The sequence below is a fragment of the Camellia sinensis genome, chromosome 9 (genome assembly GCF_055761805.1).
Source record: "Camellia sinensis isolate YWXY chromosome 9, ASM5576180v1, whole genome shotgun sequence".
Taxonomy (NCBI): Eukaryota; Viridiplantae; Streptophyta; class Magnoliopsida; order Ericales; family Theaceae; genus Camellia; species Camellia sinensis.
Window position 1 is genome coordinate 98,151,623 of NC_138969.1, and position 14,115 is coordinate 98,165,737.

The following is a 14,115-nucleotide window of genomic DNA, read 5'->3' on the forward strand; positions in this document are numbered from 1 at the left end:
AGAGAGATAGAGAGAGATATAAATAAGAGAGAGAGAGAGAAAAAAAAAATAAATGAGAGAGATAGAGAGAAGAAAGATGAGCGAGAGAGATAAAGAGAGAAGACATAAGAGATAGAGAGAAGAAAGATATGTGAGAGACACAGAGAGAAAATGAGAGAGATACACAGACAGACAGAGAAAGAAGAGTGATGAGTGAAAGAGATAAAGAGAACAGAGAGAGATAAATACAGAGAGACAGGAAGATGAAAAAATGAATGAAAAGAGATGTTATATTAAAAGAGTAAGACGACATCATTTTTTTTATTTTTTTTGTGACAGAAAAATACCATTGAATTTATTCAAACTATTTTGTGACTGTATATATATGAAGCTGTCTCAAAACCACAATCACTATGTTAGGTTAGAGTTTTCCAAAAACTCTTTTGAGAAAATTATACTTTCTTGTTTTCCGTGTTATATTATTTTTACTGAATTTTTTTAATATTTAATATTTTTAATTTTTAGACACACCTAACATAAATACACCTAAAAAGTAAAAAAATCTTTTAAAAATTCACTAAATACCAAAAATACAAAAGAAATACAATAATTCAATACATTTTTTTTTTATATTTGTATGTATTTATTAATTTTTAAAAATATTTTTTCATAATTTTTTTTTTAGATACATTTAAGTAAAGTGCATCTAAAAAAAATATTTAAAAATTTAAAAATATTCACTTAAAAAAAAAAACCACAAAAGTGACTTTTTGCGACGGTAAAAAATACCGTCTCAAAAAATCAGAGTATTTGCGACGGTAAAAAATACCGTCTCAAAAAACAGAGTATTTGCGACGGTAGAAAAATACCGTCGCAATCCTTTTTTGCGACGGTATTTTTCTACCGTCGCAAATACTCTGTTTTTTGAGACGGTATTTTTTACCGTCGCAAATACTCTGATTTTTTGAGACGGTATTTTTTACCGTCGCAAAAAGTCACTTTTTGCGACGGCAAGTGTACCGTCGCAAATAGTTCCGTCTTTTAAGCCCCATTTTCTTGTAGTGAATACTCCTATTCTTGCTCAATCTTGGTTCTTCTAGCAATAATCATGAAGTTCTTCTTCAATCCCTACACTTTCTCTCTCTAGATAAGAGTTCACTCTCTCTCTAAAAGTGTAATCTCAGAATTTTGCACTTCAAATGAAGAAGTTGAGCTCAAAAATGAGCTTAAGGCACATATACATAGCTAGGATGGCTTAATACATTAATTAGAACATTAGGTTATTTAAACACAATTTAATTAATCAGACTGAATCAAATTTTAATCCAACTTACCAAATGGTTGTAAAAATTGCATGATCTAAGGTGGATCCTTAGTATAATGAGGTGAAATCAAAGGCTTTGTGGCTAAGGTTTTCAAACATGAAGAGGTGAGGGAGAGAAAAGAGAGAAGTGAGAGAAAATGCACAAAAAGTGGGTTTTATACTTGATGATCCTCGAATAGATCGCTCAAACAACTACTCTTATGCTTGAGCGAACACAGCCAACTCTCAGAATCTCAAACCTGCAAACAAGAGTACTAGATGTCACGAAAGACTGCTACACTTCTTCGCTCGAGCGACGAAGAGAGATTTTCAAACCGTTACACAGACCAACAATCTCCCTCTTAACACCTGCCTGCAAGTAGCATGCCATCTAGGGGAATCGAACTTGAGATCTCACTCTAATACCAATTGCATGATCAAGCGCTTACCATCTCACCAAAACCCATAAGTAGTGGTGAAGGTGCAACTTTATTCTCTTAAAGGGTACAACGCCAAATGCCACAAGTTGATTGTGATTTTGCCTCAACCCAGACCTTCGGCACGGCGGGATGCTGGCCCAAACCTAGGCCAACACAATTGAACAGATAAAAATAATTGAACAAGATAAGTTAAAAAAATTTTAAATAGATAACCTCAGTATGTGTGTGTGTGTGTGTGTGTGTATGAAGGAAATATAATACTATATACACAGCGGAATATTATATGGGTTCAGGCATACCTTGTGGGTAAACAGATTGCATAATCAATCCAGTATAGAAGTTGAATCACGTACTCTTGAATAATCTCCATAACAATAGAGTAAAACTACTAGAGTTTTACCCACACCAATCACCGTACAAAGGCATAATGGTTTATGGAAAAAGAGAATGTATATTTTATTTGTTGTAAATACAAAACCCAAGTTCTATTTATATAGAAGAGTTAGGAGACCCATAGGATAGGTATATTATCCCAGATAATGTCTATCCCATATCAACAATATCTAATTAATAATTATCATCTAGTATATTGACAATTATCCATATCAAGATTATCCCATATCAAAATTATCTCATATCTTGAAATATAATCTATTATTTTATTTGGATCTCTCCTAATCGGGTCATACCACCATAGGCGACCCAATGGGGTTTGGGTTCTAAACCCAACCCAATTTCACACATCTCTCACTTGAACATGCGTTGGCATAACACCGCGCCTTTTGTATCTCAATCTACCCAATAAATGCAATCATACTTAGCCAATGGACCATGTGACCGCTGAGGATGCTTGCATGTGGGAGCTCTACACTAGAAACTCATCACGGTCCAGCATAGAGGCATCAACCCAAAGATAGTATCTCATATGCCCTAGATCCATTTAGTTACACCTAGTTAAGCATCTTTGATCCCTCAATGAGCAAACTTTACTTCTCCAATCATGCTATGTATTCACACCAATCCTCGTCCCATATAGAGCGATGTGAGTTGTCGACAGTGAATATAGAGAAAAGGTGTAATGCTAGACAATCTTCCTTTCACCCTCATGTCAGTTAGTGCAAAATTAATTGCTTTCAAAGACATGTTCCTCAAAGCCGAATCATACATGACCATATGCAACATACCGAAGTAGCTAACATTGACTTCTTACTTTATGACATAATTTGAAAGTTGCTAAGGGTATAGTATAAATGTCAAAATTTAAAGCATATTTTTGACTTATTTAGACTCACACGATGTGGAAAAATTAGGATCCTTTCTCTCACCTCACTAACTGGTTGCCAAGCACATGTAGTATGAATACATGCTACGGTGGAGTTACTCTTCTAAAGAGTGATGTCATCCTCCAAACACCGTACAAATCTTAGTTCAGTCACTAACTAGTGCATATGTCACTTTTCAAGCACCTAACTCGAGTTTTTTATTTAGCCGCTATACAAGCGCTAAAATGAGATCTCGTATCTGGCCATCTCTATACGTATCTGGCCATCTCTATAGGCACATCATGGAAAGTACAAATTTCTATCCATGGTCGGTCAAGTAACATGACCTCATCTTGGTCAACCAAGGCGACTTTAGCTGTGGATGATCTAAGTTAGAAACAACTCCCACTATGATCTAACAACCACATGTCTCGTTTTTGCTCGCTTCATCGAGCACCAAAAGCGATTACTCGTGTGAGTGAGCCAATCTTGCCTATTGACATCAATCAACAAATCTATATATGCTTTCTCACAAGTCATATCCAAACACAAAAATGAAAAGAACAAGCATAAATACTAATTGCATAAATAATATCCCAAACATTGCAAAGTACATAAGTAATCCTCCAAGTCTAAAAAAACACATAAGCATCACTACCATCTACGTAAACCCAAAGTCCTAACATGAGTACAATGAGCATCTCTCGAAATTGGTTTGGTCAATGGGTCCATAACCATGCGACTAGTAGAAATGTGTTTTAAGATAACTTGCTTCTGCACCACTATTTCTCTGATGAAGTCAAACTTTATGTCTATATGTTTGGTTCTTCCATGATATTTAGGATCTTTGGCATAGGCGAGTGCAACCATGCTGTCATAATGAATAGTGACAGGGTCTATGGCTTCTGAGACTACTCCCAAATATTGTAAGAACCTTTGTAATCAAACAACCTCCTATACGGCAATTGAGCATGCCACAAACTCTACCTCCATGGTAAATAAGGAAATACATGATTGTTTCTTACTGCTCCAGGTAATGGCTCCACCACCGAGCAGGAAAGCATATCCAGATGTAGACTTTCACTCATCTATATCACTGCCCCAGTCAACATCATGGTAACCAACTAGGTGTAAATCTGTACTCTGGTAGCAAAGCATATAATTTGCAGCCCTTTGAGGTAACGCAATATCCTCTTGACTGCATTCCAATGAGCAGGTCCTGGATTGGACTGGTAACGACTTACCAATCCCACTACATAACATATATTTGGCTGGGTACACATCATAGCATACATCAGGCTTCCTATTGCATTAGCATAGGGTACTTAGGCCATCCTTTCTTTTTCTTCAAGAGTCTTATGTCTCATATTAAGGCTTAGGCTCTCACATTTGGCTAAAGGAGTGTCAACATGTTTGTAGCTTTGTATTCGGAATCGCTTTAAGATATTCTTTATATAACTCCCTTAAGACAAACCGAGAAGCCTCTTAGAGCGATCTCTTAGGATCTTAACCCAAAGTACATAGCTAGCTTCACCTATGTCCTTCATTTCGAAGGTTGAGGACAGCCACCCTTTGGTGGCGCCAATTATCTCCTTGTCATTTTCGGTCAATAGTATATCATCAACATACAACAACAGAATCAAAAAACCATCCTTGTATCATTTGACATACACACAGTGGTCTTCATCGATCATTGTAAACCCATCAGTGATAATTGCTCAATGAAATCTCAAATACCACTTTCTAGATGATTGCTTTAAACTATAAATAGATCTTTGAAGCTTACAAACTTTGCGCTCCAAACCAGCTGTTATAAAGTCCTTTGGTTGATCCATATAGATTTCTTCATCCAATTCTCCATTAAGAAATGCAGTTTTAACATCCATCTGATATAGCTCAAGGTCCAACCGAGATACTATTATTAAAATAAGGCGAATAAAGGCAGACCTTACTACTAGAGAAAACGTTTCCTCATAGTCTACACCCTCCAATTGGGTGTAACCTTTCGCCACTAGGTGAGCCTTATACCTTTCCATGCAACCATATGCCTTGCATTTGATCTTGAGAACCCATTTGTTCCCAATGGTCTTTCGCCCAGGTAGCAGATCAACCAAGTCACAAACATGGTTTTTTCTCATAGACTCCATCTTATCAGGCATCGCAACTTTCCACTCATCACTAGTAAGAGATACTAGAGCCTCTTTTATAGTTTTTGGCTCAGCAATGTCACTTGGAGCAATCATGAATGCTTCCCTCACAAACTCAAAACGAAGACGACGGATGGATCCACACTCGTTTCTACGGCGTTGAGGTTCTTGAGAATCCATATTTGTGGACCTAGTCCATCAATGTCGATCCCACTGTCCCTAGGAGCTTGAGGGATTTCATCATTCTCAACTAAGCTACATGGTGTGCCATGTTATGGTTCCTCCATCTCATGGAGATCTACATCTTCACTAACCTCACCTCTCCTAGGAAAAACCCCTTCTAGGAAATCCACATCACGCGACTCAATTTCAATCACACTCTCGTCTGGCTGCTTTCCAATGAACACATAGCCATTAGAATACTCACAATAGCGAATGAAGATACACTTCTTTCCTCTAGGGCCTAACTTCTCATATTTATGAGAAGTGTTGTGTATGAAAGCTGTTGAACCCTATGGCAGCAAATTGTCCAAATTTGGCTTTTCGCTAGTCCATAATTCATAAGGGGTGGAAGGTACTGATTTAGAAGGCACATGATTAAGGATATAAGCAGCAGTTACCCAATAGGAAACGAAAAGATTGGCTTGCGCCATCATTGACCTAACCATATCTAGCATTGTTCGATTCATTCTCTCCGCTACACCATTTTATTGCGGAGTGCCAAGAATTGTCAATTATCTAATTAATCCTTTCTCGTCACAAAGCTTTTTGAATAACTTAGATAAATATTCGAGGCCTCGATCTATCCTTAAAGCCTTAATGCTTTTGTTTAATTAATTCTCGACCTCTAAAACATAATGTCAAAAGCAATCCAATGCTTCTAACTTATGGGAGCTCAAATAGACATAACCAAAACACATACAATCATCTATAAATGTGATAAAGTAAGGAGCTCCATTTCTTGCCTTAACATTCATTGGTCCACATATGTTAGAGTGAATTAGCTGTAATGGAAAAGATGCCCTTTTGGCTTTTCCAAATGGTTTTCTGGTTGCCTTGCCAGCAAGGCAATGCTCACAAGTGGGTAGATTGACCCTAGTGAGTGGGCCTAAAAGGCCTTATCTAGCTAACTTGATCATTTTGCCTTTCCCAATGTGGCCTCATCTAGTATACCATTTAATAGAATCATTATCAACATCACAATTAGACGTAATATATGAAATAGAGTTATCGGCATTATTCAAACTAGAATTATTAACATCCAAAACTAAAAAACCATCTAAAATAAAACCATTACGATAATAAATTGTACCCAAAAAAATGCAAACTTATCCACTCTCAAACTGAAAATTAAAACCAAGACTCATCATGCTAATAACTAATAATAAGTTTCGTCGAATCTCTGAAGCATAAAGTACACCATGAAGATATAGAGTGCACCCACGTTGTATTTCCAGCTTGTAAGTGCCAATCCTAAGCACCTCCACACTAGATTCACTACCCATATATATACTTTTTTGCTACCAGCTGGAACTCGACAATACTCAATGAACCTAACTCTGTCCCTCGCTACGTGGCAGGTTGCTCCTGAGTCTACAACCCACAAATGAGAAGAGTGAGCAACCAAAACTTGACTAGAAACATAATAGTCAAGGCAAGAAAATAAGTTAGTGAGTACCTTCTTTAACTCAGGGCAATCCCGAGCGAAGTGTCCTTCCTTCTTGCAGTTAAAGCATGACATGTTAGCCTTAGCTTTCTTGCAAACCCTCTTACCTCTTTTGCGCTTGAAAGTGCCAACGTGCTTTGGCCCAAGGTCAACCCCATCTTTCTTTTTGGGAACATGCTTAACCCCTTCGCGCCTAGGACCAAATGCCCGGCACGAGCTAGACTCAGCAACAAAAGCAGTGCCATCAGGTTTAGCCGCCTCTAACCGCTCAGCTTCAAGCTCCAAATGACGTGATATGTCCTCAAATGTTTTAACATTATCATTGTGCTTCATATGACGCTTCATTTCTTCCTAAGAATGAGAAAGTGAACGAACCACTGCCTGAACTTGTTGCTTTTGTGTCATATTATGACTTGCTGCCGCCAGCTCACATATCATAATTGATATCACCCTCATATGTTGCTTCATTGAATAATGCGCTTTTTTTTTTATAGGAATCAAATTCCATGGACCCGCGCAACTTAGCCAAAGAGGTGATGCCGAATTTCTGTTTGAGAGAGCCTTCCACATTTCAAAAGCAATCAAGGAACCTTCAAACTTTACCATCAAGTCATTATATATGCTGCTTAACATCGTAAAGCGAGCGTAGAAAGTTGTGCTCCAACGAAGACCTTGTGTGATAACCCTGTTCCGTATTATGTTAATTGGTCTTTATTATGAATGTGATTATGTGTTTGATATGATTTTGTGTGCCATTTATGTGAAAATATGTGGTTTTGAATTTCTATCTGTTCACCATAGGAATATCTATTTGATTATCTGCTTTGGAATCTAAATTGAAGGCCCTATCGGCCGCGGAACCCGAAATTGATTACGCTATTGTGATTGGCATAATTTTTAGAGCCTATGGTGAAATTTAATTAAAAATTGATTCAGATCAGATTAATTAGATTAAATTAGTGGTGTAGTGCTCAAATTATTTAATATTAATAATTGTGATTAGTGGAACTTATGTAAAGAGGGCCACTATACACTTAATTCTTTTACTTGAGCTCAAAATCAAATTTTGTGCCTTAGAAAAAGAGAGGGTCGACTAAAGAAGAGAGAGAGTGAAAGAAATGAAAGATTTGAGCAAGAAACTTGCGTAAATTGAAGACCAACTCAAGATTTGGCCATAAATTAGGAAGATTGGGCTTCTAGGTAAGCAATTGGTTATGAATTCATGAGTTTAATATTGTAATTTTGAGAATACAAAGTTGAATGGTGATCAAGAACAAGAATTGTGTTGTATTTGATGAGTTTGAAGTTATGGAATGCATGCATGTGTATAATTACCATGAATTTGTATAGTTGAGCATGACAAGTATGATCCATGTAGAATTTTGATTAAAGTTCATGTTTGTGATCACCATTTGCACCATGTAAGTTGAAATGGGAGTTATATTCCACATGCATGTACAATTCATGAGAATATGAGTTTGAAATACATGGAATTGTTATGATGGAAATAAGTTTGGGGTAATTTGGAACATGCATGTAAGTAATTCATGGAATTGAGCTTCATAATGTTGTAATTTGGTGTTTGTAATATGTTAGTACATGTATATGTGAAGTTTGAGTCATAATATGCAAGATATGTTGATTTGAATGTTGAATTTGAGCTCAAGAACAATTCTGGATTTTCCAGAATTTGGGATGTCCGCTCGAGCGAGGAAGGCGCCGCTCGAGCGGGAAATACGAGCTCCCAGGACTCTTTGCACACATGATGTCCGCTCGAGCGGGAAATACGAGCTCCCAGGACTCTTTGCACACATGATGTCCGCTCGAGCGGGAAGTTCACGCTCGAGCAGGGAGCTATGTAGGATGACCTTTAGCTCGAGCGTCCGACTTCACGCTCGAGCATAAAAGTGAGGCAACCGGTACTTTTGCAGACCTTCTGGGTCTGCTCGAGCGGGGAAGTCCACGCTCGAGCGGGGGACCCCTGTTTCTGAAATTTTGAAAATGCATTATGTGCTTCGTTTTCCGTTCTCTTTCACTTCTAAGTACTCTTAGGCATGCATAAAACATTGTAAATGAGTTAAAAGGATAAGAAAGAAACTTAAAGAGGAATATGTGAATTAAGGAACGGATTGAATCGTTTGTGACCCATGTGTGTTATGTAATATGTAGGGTCAAGCTCCAGGGCAAATTATCCAGCTGATCACTATGAGTAATATCTTAATAAAGATGTTTTGAAACATGTTATTTGTCTAATTACTTATTTCTCTATAAGTTTTATGAGTTTGTCGATTTGAATTATGGACAAATGTTTGCTATGCCATATGGTTGGGCCTAAGGCCATTTGCTATAAGTGAATGGGCCGAAGGCCAGTTTGACATAAAAGAATGAATGGGCCAGAGGCCAGTATGACATGAATGAATGAATGGGCTAGAGGCCAGTTTGACAGGAATGAATGAATGGGCCAAAGGCCAGTTTGACACGAATGAATGAATGGGCCAAAGGCCAGTTTGACAAGAATGAATGAATGGGCCAGAGGCCAATTTGACATGGATGAATGAATGGGCCAGAGGCCAGTTGACACGAATGAATGAATGGGCCAGAGGCCGTATGACACGAATGAATTGGGCCCGAGGCTGTATGATGTGTTTGGAACCACAGTCACTTGAAGTGTATTTATATACATATATGCTAGATAAAATACTAATTGAGCCCAAGGCCATTTGAAGCACGTTGTTCTAAATACTGTTTGTGTAACTTCTTTATTTGATACTATTCACTGGGCCTTCGCTCATGCTCATTCATGTGTTTGTAGGTGAGCCAAGAGAGGTCCAAACCCAGCCTTAGTGAAGTTTGTGTGGAACAACCAAGGTTTTGAAGAGTCAGCCCATACGTCTCACGCACGAGACCCGTCTTCGCCCTTTTGCTATCTTATTTTAATTTGTCATGTTAGCGAGGACTTTGGTTATGTTTGTATATAGTTTTGATTGGCTGACTTAAACTTGAATGATCCTGTATGTACAGAACTCTGTGTTAGTACATATAATGATGTAAGTTATTAACATATGTATGTATGGTTTGTTACGACGTGCCATATAAGCGCAGCTCTAAGGACAAAGTTTTAAATTTGCTTCCGTTTGGCCCCTTTACTTTGATGAGTTACGTCTTATTTGGTTTGAAGCCGTAGGTAATCTCGTGATTACTGGCCGGTTATGTCCTTAACCCATGGGAGCGGAAGCGGGTTCGGGTCATGACACCTTGTTTACTCAGTCTTTGGCTCGAGCGACTATCGAGCGTTCGTCGAGCGCAAAAATCATGTAACCAGTACTTTTACAGACCTTGCAGACCGCTCGAGCGACCGAAATTGCACTAGAGCGGACTGCCCTTTTTTTGAAAATTTGACTAAGTGTTTCAAGTTACATTTTGGCATCCTCATTGCATCCTAGGTATTTCTAAGCCTTAATTAAGACATAACAATGAGGATGAGGATTAGAAACACACATTATGGTAGGTTTAATTGAACATCAATCTGAAAATTCCAGAATTCTGCATCATCGCTCGAGTATAAAATGTGAGGTCTCAAAAGTTTTGTAGAGTTTTGCAGACCGCTCGAGCGTAGGAAGTTGCGCTCGAGCGAAGACCTTGTTTACTCAGTCTTTAGCTCGAGTGACTGTCAAATATCCATTGAGCATAAAAATCATGTAACCAGTACTTTTGCAGACCTTGCAGACCGCTCGAGCCACCGAAGTTGTGCTCAAGCGGACTGCCCTATTTTTGAAATTTTGACTAAGTGTTTCTAGTTACATTTTGGTATCCTTATTACATCCTAGGCATTCCCAAGCCTTAATTAATAATGAAGATAAGGATTAAAAACACACCAAGATAGAAAAGAAATGAGTTAAGTGTTTTCCGAGCGTGTGTTTCATTGTGTATCCATTATGTGTTTATACAGGTCACGTGCCATAGTCCATCTGATCTGTTTGCTCTGTTTGTTCTACCACTGGAGCTATCTATGAGTAATAACTTTGTAAAGCTATGTTTAACTTTAATTATTTTCTAAATGATATGAAATGATCTGTTTTCTGAAATGCTATTTTCTATATGGATGAATGATTCTCCAGATTTCTGAAATATTTTCGTGACATCCTTAGCATCATGTGATATCTATTATCTGCTCTGTATATGTCTCATATAATCATGAGTCAACTGTACATCCCATGTGATCATAGGTCAACTGTTATGGATCCTTATGAATGTCTTTGTGCACATGAGTCAATTATTTGCGTCCCATATAAATGGGTCAACTGTTCTGTTAGCGCTAATGGATGTATCATGTAGAATTATCTATGAACTCTGAATATAAATATGAATCTGTTTTTGAATCTGAATTCTGATTACTGAATCTGTTATAGACAATATTCGTTTAAATCTTTACTCTGTTATTATTCACTAGGCTCCAGCTCATTCTATTATTTATGTATGTAGGTAATCAAGCACGGGACCAAGCTCAATGAGGTTTGCTTGGAGATCTGTTTGAGTCAGCAAACTAGTGTGCCTCCCGAGAAGGTTCCAAAATGTCTTGTGGTCGAGTTTTGTGGGCATAATGCAAGTTTAAGTTACTTTGCTATGTTTGTTTGGTCAAGCTTTTGGTTTATTTGTATCTATGATGATGTAAGACTGACAATCTGATGACACCATATATGTATGTAAATTTAAGTTTTTAAATTTTTGGTCACGTGTATGTCTACACAACTCTATAGACATTATTCATTGGTATTTTCTTCTGCTAGCCCCTGTATCCTTATTTAATTTGTTCAGAGGCCTTTGGTAATTCTAGGTAAACCTATATGGGCGAGTTTGGGTTGTAACAAAACCCAACCCAATTTCCAATAGCATATAAGAATTTGAACAAATAGAATAAAAAATTGAACAAATGGGTTAAAATAATTTGGATAGATAGGTTAAAAAAATTCAACAAATAAAATAAAAATTTGAACAAATAAGTTCAACAGATAGATTAAAAATATTAAAACAATTTAATAAATATATAAAAATGTGAATAGATAGGTTCAAAAAATTGAACAGATAAAATACAAATTTGAACATATATGTTAAAAATAAAAATTTCAACAAAAAGGAGGTATTTATGGAATAAAATTTGTTAATGAACTTTTAACCAACAAATGTCTTTATGTCCTCAATAGAACCACTATTGTCCTTTATGACTTATACGGGTGTGAATATAGATTTATCAAGGATTTTTTTCTTTTTGAATAGCACTCCTGTTATTATATTGTTTCAGACCCTTTCAGTATGACTCGTCATCAAAGCTACTTGTATATAAACCGAGATCTTCATTAAGAACGGATTGAGAATTATCATTATGGGAGTGCAAAAGTATGCTTGAGGATGCAAATTGGGAGAACTTGAATATACAAATTAAGTAAATAATTAAATAATAATAATATTACAATCTCAAATATTTTGGTGGTGAATTCTAAAGTGAAAATTAAATATTTGGAAGGTCTTTTAATTAATTTTAAACCTAAAATAAATTTATGGTGGAAATCTCTAATTTAGAGGTAAGATTTAATATTTTAAAAAAATAAGGGGCGAGTTAGTAAGTATATTTTGATGTAATAATAGTTGTATTTTATTTAAATTAATGATGAGAGGAAATATAATAAAATAAAACATAGGATAATAATTTAGAATCTTTTAAGTTTAGATATATATATAAAGCAATCCTAGTTTTCCTAACCAAAACCCTAACCCTTATTATAATTGTTTTCCACATCACTTTCAACATATGGCAGCCACAAAAGAGAGAGAGAGAGAGAAAGAGAGAGAGAGAGAGAGAAATTTCTTGCACCCTTGTGCCTCAACAACTCTCTAAGGTAATAATCAATCTATTATTGTTCTATTATAATATGTTGTTTACATAGTTATGGTGCTTGTGGGTGTTGTGAGTTGGTGGAAGAAAAAGGAATGGATTGGTTGATTGGGTTAGTATTCTAGAAATTTTAATTGAATTCATAATGTTGCTCCTAAGAATATTAATCTGCTAGCAAACTTTAGAAATTATGAAATCATATCAAACAAATGAATTTTGAACTAAAATTTTTACGGTAGATTAATTACATATTGAATTTCGTATCTGAATTTTTTCATAATTTTTGGGAGTCAAAATCCATATAAACTGATACGTTCAAATCTATCCAGAAAACTGTTTTAAACAGTAAGTTCAGGAGTGTTGTTCTCTTTGGGTATAAATCCAAAAAATATCAAATCAGTGTCATTAGAACCGGTTACGAGTCTAGTTTTGTACGTTTTTGGCCTTGCATTGATTGCTTATGTATACTAAGAGAACCATTAATTTCTTTAAAGTGCTGCAGGAAACAATCTCTTTAGATATAATTAATTGTAGATAATTATTTTGATAAGAAAATGAAGTGAAACCATTTGGGTTTGAAACTTAGGATATATTAGTTGATATCTGAAGGGTTTTAGAATTTTTTGAACAACGTGGAGTGGGTTTTTAATTTTCAAAGTTAGCGAATAGATTGGAAAAAACTCTATTTTATCTTAAAGTCACTTTTAGTTAAGTTTCGATCAGAACCCATGTCTTTGGCGATTTTAGACCTTGAAGAACATGAACTTAGATAATATTTAAGAGTAACGGTGAGTTGGGTTGAGCCGTGTTAGTGCGCTTTAAGTTTGAGGTTACTTAGTTCCTATTCTTTAGTATTTTTAAATTAGTAGTGATGTGTAGTTTTCATACTTGGTTCAGGGCGCTAGTTAGACTTTCATATTCTATTCGAGGATTATGTTATTTCATTTTCAGGTGAGTAGTTTCATGCTACATATTTTTATAAATGTTCCCCTACCTTGAACTGTTGGAAAATTAAGTTGTTGTTTCAAGACTAAACTATTTTGATAAATTATTATATTATCAATGGAATTAAATTATTTCTGAAACATGTATGAACTTGGCATACTGCAAACTATTTATTTTGGTCTCATGTTTATAATAATGAACTATCATGTTTTGTGAAACTGACATGTATTGATTATTGGGACCATATGTGTATTTAGTCCAGGAAAATTATTCCATTGTGTGTGGTGACTCTGGCCACTAGGGAACAGATCCGGGTTGGGCCATGATGACTCTAGTGCTTAACGATTGTAAGGAAAAGACCTACATTAGACTACGTGACTTTCAATCGGATCGTCTTAGAGAAAAGGCCCAGGTTGCCACCCTGAGGATGACTCTTAGGCCTAGTTTGGAAAGACTAAATAAGTGCACTTTTTGACTTTTTTT